The 13,028-nt window shown below is 45.3% G+C and overlaps 1 long non-coding RNA gene across 1 annotated transcript in view; it reads right to left on the reverse strand.

The window, feature by feature from the left end:
- LOC112546147 (uncharacterized) overlaps window positions 1-7,921 on the reverse strand; it is a 42,051-nt gene extending 34,130 nt beyond the window's left edge. Inside the window, exon 1 of the long non-coding RNA XR_003089779.2 lies at window positions 7,844-7,921. This is a non-coding gene — a long non-coding RNA (uncharacterized LOC112546147). The remainder of the gene's footprint in view (window positions 1-7,843) is intronic.
- Window positions 7,922-13,028: the final 5,107 nt, after the last annotated feature.

Raw genomic sequence — 13,028 nt, forward strand, 5'->3', positions numbered from 1 at the left:
CCTGGGTTGTTCTTATTCCCCTTTTTATAGATGGGCACAATATTTGCCCTTTTCCAGTCTTCTGGAATCTCCCCTGTCTTCCCCTGTCTTCTCCACTAAACATCCTAATGAGATACTGCAAATGGTGAACTGAATTCAGCAGCTCCAGATATGAACAGGTATCAACCTAGTTTTTCATATTTGAGATGGGTTACCAGGAATCATACATGACAATATGAAATCTTTCCACTCTCAAGTCAGCATATTCACAAAGCACCTATAATTCTGATCCATGCATTTATTGGATAGTGAAAGAGAAAGTAGGGGAATTAGTGTAGATAAATGTTCAAATTAAAAAAAGCCTGAAGGAATTAGGACTGGGCTCCTACTTCTCACGTTCAGAACTGACTAGGACACTTATGACCAGATTTTAAAAGGTGTGTAAAGATCAGATAGATATCTTTAAAGATCCGAGTTGACAACTACCTCTTTAGGAGCTAAATTACCTTTGAAAATCTAAGCTTAGATTTCCAAGTCCAATTTTCAAAAATAACTTTAGTCACTCAAGTGCTTTTGAAAATTTTAACTGGGAGCCTAAAGAGACAAAAATAGACAAAAGGCAGGAGATGGTATTCCTTTTAAAAACGTGTGACATCTATTTTTAACTAAATTTTATATTATTTTTCTCCCAGGGGCAACTGACCCCTCTGGTCCCCTCACGACACCACTGCCCCCCATCCTGCAGATATATCATCTTATGCATGTGCAAGATCTGTGAGAGCCGTCCCATGAATCTGCAGTTAGTGTCTGTGGTGCCTGCTTTTGGGTGGTCTCAATGCTGCCACATTCACCTCCAAAGAGGGGGCTTCCCAAAGCAGGCCCTTGCTGCTGACCCCCAATGCATCCACAGGTCCAGTCTCCTTTCAATGGGCTCACTTCCCAGTGCTCATTGATCTTGGATATGGCTTCCATCCTCTCTCCAACCTTTGCAACTACCCAGGGGTGCTCACCTTCCACCTTATCCATTTCCACCTCATTCACCCCACAGGGACAGTCTCTGCCTCACTTGTCCTAGGGACTATTTTACCAAGACGTAATACAAAGTTTCCATGTAAAAGGACTAACTACAAAGCTAAAAACTTCAATGAGAGAATGATTAATACAAAGACATATCTACATCTGCTGCAGGGAGACACCTCTGCCTGCCTCCACCCCTCTCCCCCAGAGTCTACAGCCCCATTGGAAAGCGGGGGAGTGGAAGGAAAGATGCTGATGCCCATCAATGGGACTGAAGCAGTCATGAGCAAGCCATGTCGGGGAGCCATTCTCCTGTCCATTGCTGGTGCAGTGTTGCTTCAGGCGTGCTGAAATGCAGTCACCTCTAGGGTGGGCTGGACAGCTGTTTAACATCTGCACAAAGTTTCAGGCAGGGGACAATGTGGGCAGCCTTTCTGCAGAGCCCCCCATCAGAACTACTGTGCCCTCCTGGCTTAGGAAAAGAATAAACAGGAAGATTGTAAATTAACCCACCCAGTCTCACGTCCCCTAGGCAGGGAATGAGCCATCTACATTAGGCCCCAGCTGGAGTATCATGTCCAGTTCTGGGTGCCACATTTCAGGAAATGTGGAGAAACTGGAGAAAGTCCAAAGAAGATCAACACAAATGGGCTACGTCTACATTGGCCCCTTCTCCGGAAGAGGCATGTTAATTTCCAACTTCAGAATAGGGAAATCCGCGGGGGATTTAAATATCCCCCGCGGGATTTAAATAAACATGGCCGCCGCTTTTTTTCCGGCTTGGGGAAAAGCCGGAAAAAAGCGTCTAGACTGGCGCGATCCTCCGGAATAAAGCCCTTTTCCAGAGGATCTCTTATTCCTACTTTGAAGTAGGAATAAGAGACCCTCCGGAAAAGGGTTTTATTCCGGAGGATCGCGCCAGTCTAGATGCTCTAGTTCGAACTAACTTTCATAGGCACTACACTAGCGCTCCGTTAGTTCAAATTTAATTCGAACTAACGGAGCGCTTAATTCGAACTAGGTAAGCCTCATTCCACGAGCATTAAGCCTAGTTCGAACTTACTAGTTCGAATTAAGGGGTGTGTAGCCCCTTAATTCGAACTAGTGGGAGGCTAGCCCTCCCCAGCTTTCCCTGGTGACCACTCTGGCCAACACCAGGGAAACTCTACTACCCCCGTCCCGGCCCTGGACCCCTTAAAGGGGCATGGGCTGGCTACGGTGCCCGTGCAAGATGCAAGCCTGCCAGCACCCAGCCAGCAGACCCTGCACCTGGCACGGCTCGAGCCACCCACCCGATGCCCCCCAACTCTCCCCCTCTTCCCGGGACCAGGCTGGCGGCTCCTGGGAGCTTGCCTAGTGCTGGGCTAGAGCTGCCAGCCTGGCCACCCAGGAGCAGGTGTGCATGAAAATCAAGGTGGTCCACTGAGACCCCCAACCCTGAGCCCTGAGCTTACAATGGCGCTGCTGAGGAGCTACAGTCCCAGTGCTGCCTCCTCCCACCACAGCCTAATCTGTTGCAGGGAAGAGGGAGCATTCTCCAGTGGCGGGATGGGGCTGAGCTCCCTCCCGCATGCCCCTGAAAATCGGCTTGCAAGCCGTAAGTGGCACAGGTGCTGTAGGTTGCAGAACCCTGCTCTAAGGATCCTTCAGTTACTTGAATAACAAAGCCTTTTGTTATCTTAATCACCCTGCCTCTTCCAAAGGCAAAGCTGGGAGCAGCACAATCTCCGCTGCAGTTAGAGCTGCCTCTGGAGCTAAGGCATGCACTTTAAGCAGACCTCAGATATGAAATCCAGGGGGTTCAACCTTTAAGGGGGCTACTGTCCCCCTAGCCCTCATAAATGGCACCCTCCCCATGATCCAGAATGGGACTGTAGCTAGGAATCCCAGGCAGTGCTCTGTGTTATCTTAACTGTAGGGCTCTGGAGACATTGCGTGGTCAGAGCCTTGAACCAGAAGAAACAGAAGCTTCAGGGGGTAGCCAAGTTAGTCTGTTAAGGTACGTCTAGACTACATGGCTCCGTCGACAGAGCCATGTAGATTTGTTTGTTCAGCAAAGGGAAATGAAGCCGCGATTTAAATAATCGCGGCTTCATTTAAATTTAAATGGCCGCCCTGCTCTGCCGATCAGCTGTTTGTCGGCAGATCGGGGCAGTCTGGACGCTCCCCTGCCGACATGAAAGCCCTTTATCGACCTCCCCGGTAAACCTCATCCTACGAGGCATAACGGGGAGGTCGATAAAGGGCTTTCAGGTCGGCGCGGGAGCATCCAGATTAGCGCACTGAGCCGACAAACAGCTGATCAGCTGTTTGTCGGCTCAGTGCAGCAGCCATTTAAATTTAAATGAAACCGCGATTATTTAAATCGTGGTTTCATTTCCCTCTGCCGAGCAGCCTAATCTACATGGCTCCATCGACGGAGCCATGTAGTTTAGACACACCCTTACAGAAAAAACCCACAAATGGTCTGGTAGCACTTTATAGACTAACAAAACATGGAGATGGACTGTCATTCGGTCCAGAGAAAAGATGCATGAGGTAATATTGTTTATTGCAGGGGCCAGATGCCATCACTGGCTTGCCGAGATCCAGTCCCTGAGGCTCAGGGTTCCTCCCACCCCAGCACTGGGGAGCCTGTGCTGGCACTTCAGCCCCCGCTGCCCACTGCCCGACTGATCTTTCTGTGGGTCAGCGGCCCCCAACCCTGGTTTATTGGATCACGAGGGTTGGTGAGAGACATAGGATTGTGAGCTTACTTTGAAAGCCTCTCCCTCTCCCTCTCTCTCGCTCAGCAACAGAAATGAATCCAATAAAAGTTATTACCTCACCCATCTTGTCTTTCTAATACCCTGGGACCGACATGGCTACGACACTGCATATTCAATCCAGAAAAAAGGCTGGAGGACAAGGCTGCCTCTTCATAATATCACATGTGAGATCCATATGATTTCTACCCCTTGCCCATATTACACACACACACTTAATTTCTCTCTCTCTCTCTCTCTCTCTCTCTCTCTTTCCTCCTTCCAGATGTCCCACAACTACACACATCCTCTCACACCAACACATATCAACTTATCCCCACTGACACACATTCCTCCATCTCCTTAAAGGCACACACAGCTTCTCTTCTTCCTCCTATATACACTCTCAGGGTATGTCTACACTACCCCCCTAGTTCGAACTAGGGGGGTAATGTATGCATACCGAACTTGCTAATGAAGCCCGGGATTTGAATTTCCCGGGCTTCATTAGCATAAAGCCGGCGCTGCCATTTTTAAAAGCCGGCTAGTGCGAACCCCGTGCCGCGCGGCTACACGCGGCACGGACTAGATAGTTCGGATTAGGCTTCTAATCCGAACTATCTGTACGCATCTGTCCCCTCTACAGATACCCATGCACACACTTCTCCTCCTGCACATTCATATACACATTCATACACATATTCTCTCACCTGTTGCTGTCACACACACACCTCAGTGAGCCAATAAGCTGTAATATGCCAGACATGGAAAGCATGACAATTGGCCAATTTTTAAATATTTAAAAACCTATCACATACATTTTACTGGCCTGTACAAAGTGTTTTATGATGCCTGTAACATGGAAACTATCACCCTGAATAATCCCCTTGAGCTGGATTGACCTCCCCGCTCCATCTTCTCTGAAACATCCTCCCTTCCATAACACACTCACACGTTCCTGAGTGACAGCCCCTGCTTCCCCTGACATGGCCCTGATCAGGAAGGTACCATTGTACAGCGCAGAAAGTGATCATGTGGAAGTAGAGGAAACGAGGGGTGTGGAATAAAGGGGAAGGAGAGGAGAGAAAGATGACAAGGAGTTAGGAGGGAGAAGGAAGGGAAGGCTGGGAGGCTCAGTGCACAGGAGAAAGCTACCATATGCCTAGTGATCAACCTAGACATTCAAGCCAGAAGCCTCTGTACCGCTCCTCAATGGAGAGCTGAGTAAACAGGGAAGTCCTAGTACTAGGGGAGAAAGAGAAGCAAGTGTGTGTCCTGTATGCCTTTTGCAGCATAAGTTCTCATTCCTGGTTGTCTTCTGTTTATACAGGGCCCACACCGGGCAAGGCCCTAGCCCCAAAGGGCAAACAATCTAAACAGATGGCTTTCAGAGGCAGAAAGGGAGCTGGGCCGATGGGGCAAAGCCAAGAGTGGAATGGAGAAGCTGAGCACTAGCCCATCTCATTCTGCAGGCCCAATCCCCTTCTTTTCATTCCCACTGTCATGCTGCAAAGCAGCCTGGGACAGCGGTAGCCACAAGAGTGGGAAAGCCTGACAGTCAAGCTGATTCTATCCTCTTGGTAGGAGCTGGCTCCAGGAAGGGGCTTAGTAGGGAGCTGCTTGGAGCACAGACTCTTTCTTAATTTAAATCAATGGCATTTTTTCCACCCTAAGTGTTCTGCTTTAACGCTGACAAAGGAGGAGGAATTCCATGCATTTCCCTGGCTGTTTAGAAGGCTGCTGCCCTCCTCTCCCCTGTCAAACACTAATCTCTCCTAATATTTAGCAGTCCCAGTAGGCAGCAGGATTTATCCTCTGGCCTTTCTACCTGTCATTCCATCCCCTCTCACTAAGGAGCCTTCTGATTCCTTTCTGAAAAGAGGTGCCAGGGCTGATGTGATGTATTGGCTCACGCTGGCAGTTAAAGAAATAGCCCCATTTTTCCCTGTTTCAGCTGTCGGGCATTTATCCAGGGCAGCTCCGTACAGCTGCCTAAGGCCCCCTTACCACAGCAGAGGGAAAGCCCTGGCTGGTCAGTGTTACTGAGTGGGAAGCTGGGTTGAGTGTCAGTGCATGAGGCTTTGACTTATACAGAGCCGCAACCCCCTCCTGATCGGGTTCTCAACATCATGGTCAATTCCAGCCCCTTTAATAGGTAGAAACAAAACCCTGGATACAGACACCCCTAAATTCTGGATACAAACTCTCCAGCATGGGAACATCTTTGTTTGATCTGCCAACTTGCCCTGACTTACTGTGCCCTCCCTTTCCTGCTGTCTCCAGATCTTTGGATCATTCCTTCTTTATTGTCCTGCTTCCTAGAGGATCCTGCCCACTTCCTTGTGTCCCAGTCCAGTCACACCTCCCACTCCAAAACCTCTCCTGAGTTTCCAGGTGCCTTGTTCTTCCCTGAGTTCATTATATCCTCTCCAAACAAAATCATGACAACGTGAAAACAGCAAGCAAGTTACAGAGAGATGTAGTTTCCCAACACTGCCTGGAGGAGTGACTGCTGAGTGACAGGGATGGTTTCTCTGGCTCGGGGGAGTGCTCCCTGTATAAGCTGTCCACTTGTATGGCTGCTCAGGAGAGATTCAAATGCTGCTCAGCTGATTTCCAGAACGCCCACAGGTAGGTTTTGTGTTTCTATTGGTGGTGCATATTCGCACATGCCTTGGTGCACATAAAAATGTATTCTGCACTTTTATTCTGCAGAAATGGCCTACAAGGGCACATCTAGACTATGCACAGCTTCTGAAAGAAGATATGCAATTTCAGAGTGAATTTGCATATCTGCTTCCATTTTTTCCCCCGGAAATTTGCACTCTTTTGAAAGTCCCCTTATTGCTCCTAAAAGGAGGTTTACAGGGGGCTTTCGAAAGAGAGGCTTTTTCCAATATTTGGCCCCGTGTAGATGGGCCAAATATCAGAAAAGACTCTTCCAGAAAAAAACCCCAGAAGATATGCAAATTTGAGCAGAATTTGCATATCTTCTTTCGGAAACCACGTGTAGTCTAGATATGCCCTACTAGGCCCTATTGCCCTGTTGTACTTATTGCCTTTCTCCAGGTGTTGAGCACACATTTGTCTTCTCCCCACCATGGGTTCAGACTCTGGGGCACCTCCCAATGGGATGGAGGGTGAGACACGTGAAGAGGTATTCAAATGGCGTCTCGCTAGTAGCAGTGTGGAGCGTTAACCTCAGGGGACTGCAACTCCAGCGCACAGGAGCACGGGCACTGTGCGAGCTCACGCTGTTCCAAAACTCCTCCTTTTCTACTGGACAGGTGGCTAAGCAATCCACGGGCTGGTGGAGTTGCAGCAGCACAGTAGCCCTTTATATCATTAACAAGCCCTTTGATTGCCATTTCCTTAGTCCTGGAGTTAAAAGTCATTAGACTCCAACCCCAACTCACCTCCTTCCTCTGATCAGGTTACAGCATTGGGTTAGTGGGGGGCAGCTGCTCTTCAGAGACATTTCTCATGTTGTGAGACGACGAGAAGGGCGGAAACTCTACTCCCCCACTAATGACTATTACGATTGTCACCTGCAATGTGAGACCTTGGCCTGCGGCTCAATAAACAGAAGCAGGCCTGGCCAGAGACAAGCTTTAATAGGACACCTTTACCAAATACCATGGTCGGAAGGCCTGGTGCTGCCTTTGTTTCCGCTAGTGCTGGCTGCTTCCTTTCCACTCCTTTTCTTGCTTTGTTTTGTTCTCTCTCGTCTAAGTAGTGGCAACCTTAGAACTCTGCAGGGCACCATTAAAAGACAGATGATACTGCCAGAGCACAGCTGTCCAAAGCCATGGAAAACGCATTCCATATAATCTTCCTAAAGGGGCATGTGTTTAACATTGACCTGGTTACACAGCCCAGCTCCACCATATGCACATACCCTTTCAAAAAGGAATAGCGAGGCTAAATTGGGCAGCTGGAGGGCCAACTCAGCTATCTTACAAATGGACCAGTCGGTGTCTCCTGATGAACTGGGATAATGTAGAGAGAGCAGGGAATGGGAAGGAGGGGAAATGGAAGGATAGATTAAACTGAGAATTTTTCAATGTGTTTTTAAGAGCAGGGTACATAATAGTAAATAATACCTTCCTCTCCCTGAGCTTCTAGAGCTGTCTGCAGACTTGCATGTTCTGATCACACATACAGTAACCCTACAGCACAGTATCCCCACATTGGGATAAAATCACACCCGATTATGCTCTAGGACTAGGTCACAATCCTGAGGAGGTCATGAAGAGGCATCAGAGGTCATCTTACCTTTCTCATACAACTTACTAAGAAAGGGAACCTGGCTAGATGGAGGTGGGGTTGGAGATGTTCTTTTTTTTGAAAAAGCTCAAAATCACTATTCTCGGACACACTCTTTAAAAACAATTATGCAAAATACTCACCCTTTCTGAAAATACAAGGACTATGAGGGATTGAAGAAATCACAGGTTGAATCAGACAATCCCATGTTAGATTTAAAGGCAGTTGGACTTTAGCTAATTCTCTCTTCACAATATACAAGAAATAAGACAACAATGACCTCAAAGCTACATTCTGTAGCATGCCCTCATAACTAGAAATCTAGAACCCTCTGTTCATTGGTCAAGCCTTAACCATGGGGTGGGGCTATCAGGAAGGCAAGGGCTATGTAAAGCCCACTAGTAAGCAACCAAGGAGCTTAATGACCAGGAGCAGCTAACAAAGAGTTTTGTGAGGAAGTTTAGAGGGGGAGTTGGCAGGGGGCTAGACACACTTGCCATTCTTTAAAACTTTTAAAGAAAACTAAAGCCAAAACTATGTGATTTAAGTAAAATCCTGTCAATAATATAATTATCTGTAGGAGAGAATGCAGGCAGAAGCCTAGAAGCAGAGTGGCGATTATACTGTTTATTGCATCCAATGTAGCATGTATGATTACCTGTCCTATAGACAGGTGTCATATGTGCATTCAATGCAAGGAGCTCCTGGCCCTAAAAGACTGTGTATGGGCTTTGGAGACCAGGGTGGCTGAATCGGGGGAGCTAAGGGAGGCAGAGAGGTACATAGATGAGGCTTTCTGCAACACTGTAGTACTGTCCTACCTCCAGTCAAACAGCACCTGAGCTGTTAAGGAGGGTGAAAGGCTCAGGGAAGAAAAACATTCTACCAGATCAGAGGGAAACCATCTTAAAGTTGGGACCCTCCTTCCAGATGATGTTGTAGTATCTTCTCACACTGAGAATACCTCTCTGAGGGAAGGAACTCCAGTCACTGGGAAAAGGCAGGTGTTCGTAATGAGGGATGAAGTCATTAGAAATATAAACAGATATGTTTGTGATAACTGGGAGAACTGTATGGTGACTTGCCTGCCTGATGCGAAGGTTGCAGATCTCTCAAGACATTTAGATAGGCTTATGTGTAGTGCTGGAGAGGAGCTAGTGGTCGAGGTACATGTAGGTACCAATGACATAGGGAAGGTTAGGAGAGAGGTTCTGGAGGCCAAATTTAGGCTGCTAGGAAAGAGATTGAAATCCAGGACCTCTATCGGTGTGTCTAGACTACAGGGTTTTGTCGACAAAAGTCCACTTTTGTCAACAAAACTATACCTGCGTCTACACTACCGCTGAGTTCTGTCGACATAACGTCGACAGAACTCAGCAGTTTTGTCGATGCTGGTAAACCTCATTTTATGAGGCATAACGTCTTCTGTCAACAGAGTTCTGTCGACAGAAGGGGTGTGTCTAGACTACATGCCTCCGTCGACGGAGGCATGTAGATTAGCCAGATCGGCAGAGGGAAATGAAGCCGCGATTAAAATAATCGCGGCTTCATTTAAATTTAAATGGCTGCCCCGCTCTGCCGATCAGCTGTTTGTCGGCAGATCGGGGCAGTCTGGACGCGACGCGCCGACAAAGAAGCCTTTCTTGATCGGCACAGGTATGCCTCGTGAAACCAGGTATACCTGTGCTGATCAAGAAAGGCTTCTTTGTCGGCGCGTCGCGTCCAGACTGCCCCGATCTGCCGACAAACAGCTGATCGGCAGAGAGGGGCAGCCATTTAAATTTAAATGAAGCCGCGATTATTTTAATCGCGGCTTCATTTCCCTCTGCCGATCTGGCTAATCTACATGCCTCCGTCGACGGAGGCATGTAGTTTAGACGTACCTAAGGTGTTATTGCATGTAAACTGTCCTTTGCGTCTACACTACCATGTCTACAAAGCACCTTGCTTTGTCGACAGAACTGAATTTAGTGTAGATGCTCTTTGTCAACAGAAGCTTTGTCGACAGTATCTGTCAACAAAACTTCTGTCGAAAAAAGCCTGTAGTCTAGACGTACCCTAGGGTAGTGTTCTCTGAATGCTTCCAGTTCCATGTGTAGGGCCGGGTAGGTAGGCAGAACTTCAAAGTCTCAATGCGTGGATGAGACGATGGTGTAGAGAGAAGGGGTTTAGATTTATTATGAACTGGGGAAACTTTTGGGAAAGGTGGAACCTATACAGGAATGATGGGCTTCACCTAAACAAAAATGGAAACAGATTGCTGGCACTTAGCATTACAAAAGGTTGCAGAGCAGTTTTTAAACTAAGGGCTGGGGAAAAGCAGATGGGTATGAAGGGGCACATGGATTGGACAGAGACATTTCTTAGAGGAGGGTCTATTAATAGAGATTCTCTATGTTCTAGTAAGGAGGAGAGGCTAGAAGATGATAAAATAGGGATAAGATCAGATGAAAACTATCAAATGAAAAAGAATCTAACACATCTGGAAATGGCAGACAGATAAATAGTGACAAATTTTTAAAGTGTTTATACACAAACACTAGACGTCTAAATAATAAGATGGGTGATCTAGAGTGCCTCATATTAAAGGAAGATATTGATAAATAGGCATCACAAAAACTTGGTGGAATGAGGACAATCAATGGGATACAGTCATATAAAGGTACAAAATTTATCAGAAGGACAGAACAGGTTGTGCTGGTGGGAAAGTGACACTATATATGAAAGAAAATGTAGAATCAAATTAAGTAAAAATTTTAAATGAACCAAAATGTTCCATAAAATCTCTCTATTATTGGAGTAATTCCACACTCCAATAATAATAATAAGCAGCAGTAGGGATATATTATTGACCGCCTGACCAACATAGTGATAGTGACTATGAAATGCTAAGGGAGATTAGTGAGGCTATCAAAATAAAAAAACTCAGCAATAGTGTGGAATTTCAACTATTCCCATATTGACTGACTACATGTTACCTCAGGATGGGAAGCAGAGATAACATTTCTTTGTACCATAAATGACTGCTTCTTGGAGCAGCTGGTTTTCGAACCCACAAGGGGAGAGGCAATTCTTGATTTAGTCATAAGTGGAACACAGGATTTGATCCAAGAGGTAAATATTACTGGACCACTTGGAAATAGTGACTATAATGTAATAAAATTTAATATCCCTGTGGTGGGAAAAACCCCTCAGCAGCCCCACATTGTGGCATTTAATTTCAGAAAGGGGAACTACACAAAAATGAGGAGGCTAGTTAAACAGAAATAAAGGGCTTGTCTAGACTACATCCCTCTGTCAAAAGGGGGATGTAAATGAGCCTGATCAAAAGTTCAAATGAAGCGGGAGTTTAAATATCCTGCACTTCATTTGCATAATCATGTCCATTGCTGTTTCAAAAAAGGGTATTTCGAAAGTGAAACCGCAGTCTAGACGCAGTTGTTTAAAAAAACAACCCTTTTTCAAAAGAACCCGTACTCCTGAAAAAATAAAGAACCGCATCTAGACTGTGGTTTCACTTTCGAAATACCCTTTTTCAAAATAGTGATCAGATGCGAATATGTAAATGAAACGTGGCATAGTTAAATCCCTGCTTCATTTGCACTTTTGGTCGGGCTCATTCATATCCCTCTTTCAACAGAGGGATGTAGTCTAGACATAGACTAAAAGGTACAGTGCCAAAAGTAAAATCCCTGCAAGCTGCACAGAAACTTTTCAAAGACACCATAATAAAGGTACAACTTAAATATATTCCCCAAATTAAAAAAACAGTAAGAGAACCCAAAAAATGCCACAGTGGCTTAACAACCAAGTAAAAGAAGTAGCGAGAGATAAAAAGGCATTGTTGAAATAGTGGAAGTTAAATCCTAGTGAGGAAAATAGAAAGGAGTATAAACTCTGTCAAATTAAGTGTAAACATATAATAAGAAAATCCAAAAAGGAGTTTGAAGAACAACTAGCCAAAAACTTAAAAAGTAATAGCAAAAAAATTTTTTTAAAGTACATCTGAGGCAGGAAGCCTGATAAACAACCAATGGGGCCACTGGACAATTGTGATGCTAAGGGAGCACTCAAAGACAGTAAGATCACTGTGGAGAAACTAAATTAATTCTTTGCTTCAGTCTTCATGGCTGAGGATGTTAGGGAGATTCCCAAACCTGAGCCATTCTTTTTAAGTGACAAATCTGAGGAATTGTCCCAGATGGAGGTGTCATTAGAGGAGGTTTTGGAACAAACTGATAAACTTAAAAGTAACAAGTCACAGAGACCAGATGGCATTCACCCAAGATTTCTGAAAAAATTCAATTGTGAAATTGTGAAACTATTAACTGTAGTTTGTAACCTATCCTTTAAATCAACGTCTGTACCTAATGCCTGGAAGATAGTTAATGTGACTCCAATCTGTAAAAAGGTCTCTAGAGGTGATCCTGGCAATTATAGATCGGTAAGCTTTAGGTCAGTACTGGCAAATTAGTAGAAACTATACTAAAAATAAAATTGTCAGACACACAGATGAACATAATTTGTTGGGGAAAAGTCAACATGGATTCTGTAAAGAGAAATCAAGCCTTATTAGAGTTCTTTGACAGGAGTCAACAAACATGTGGAAAAGAGGGAGCCAGTTAATATAACATACTTAGATTTCCAGAAAGACTTTAACAAAATCCTTCACCAAAGGCTCCTATGTAAAATTAGTTGTCATAGGGTAAGAGGGAAGGTTCTCTTAAGGACTGATAGCTAATCAAAAGACAAGAAACAAAGGGTAGGAATAAATGGTAAGTTTTCAGAATGGAAAGAGGTAACAAGTGGTGTCTCTGATAGGTCTCTATTAGGACCAATCCTGTTCAACGTTTTTATAAATGATCTGGGGAAAGAGGTAAATATTGAGGTGGAAAAAATTGCAGATGATACAAAACTGCTCAAGATAGTTCAGAACAAAGTAGAATGTGAAGAGCTTCAAAAACATCTCACAAAACGAAGGGTATGTCTACACTGCAAAGTTAATTTGAAATAACAGCTGTT

This window comes from Pelodiscus sinensis, chromosome 13 (assembly GCF_049634645.1).
Source record: "Pelodiscus sinensis isolate JC-2024 chromosome 13, ASM4963464v1, whole genome shotgun sequence".
NCBI lineage: Eukaryota > Metazoa > Chordata > Testudines > Trionychidae > Pelodiscus > Pelodiscus sinensis.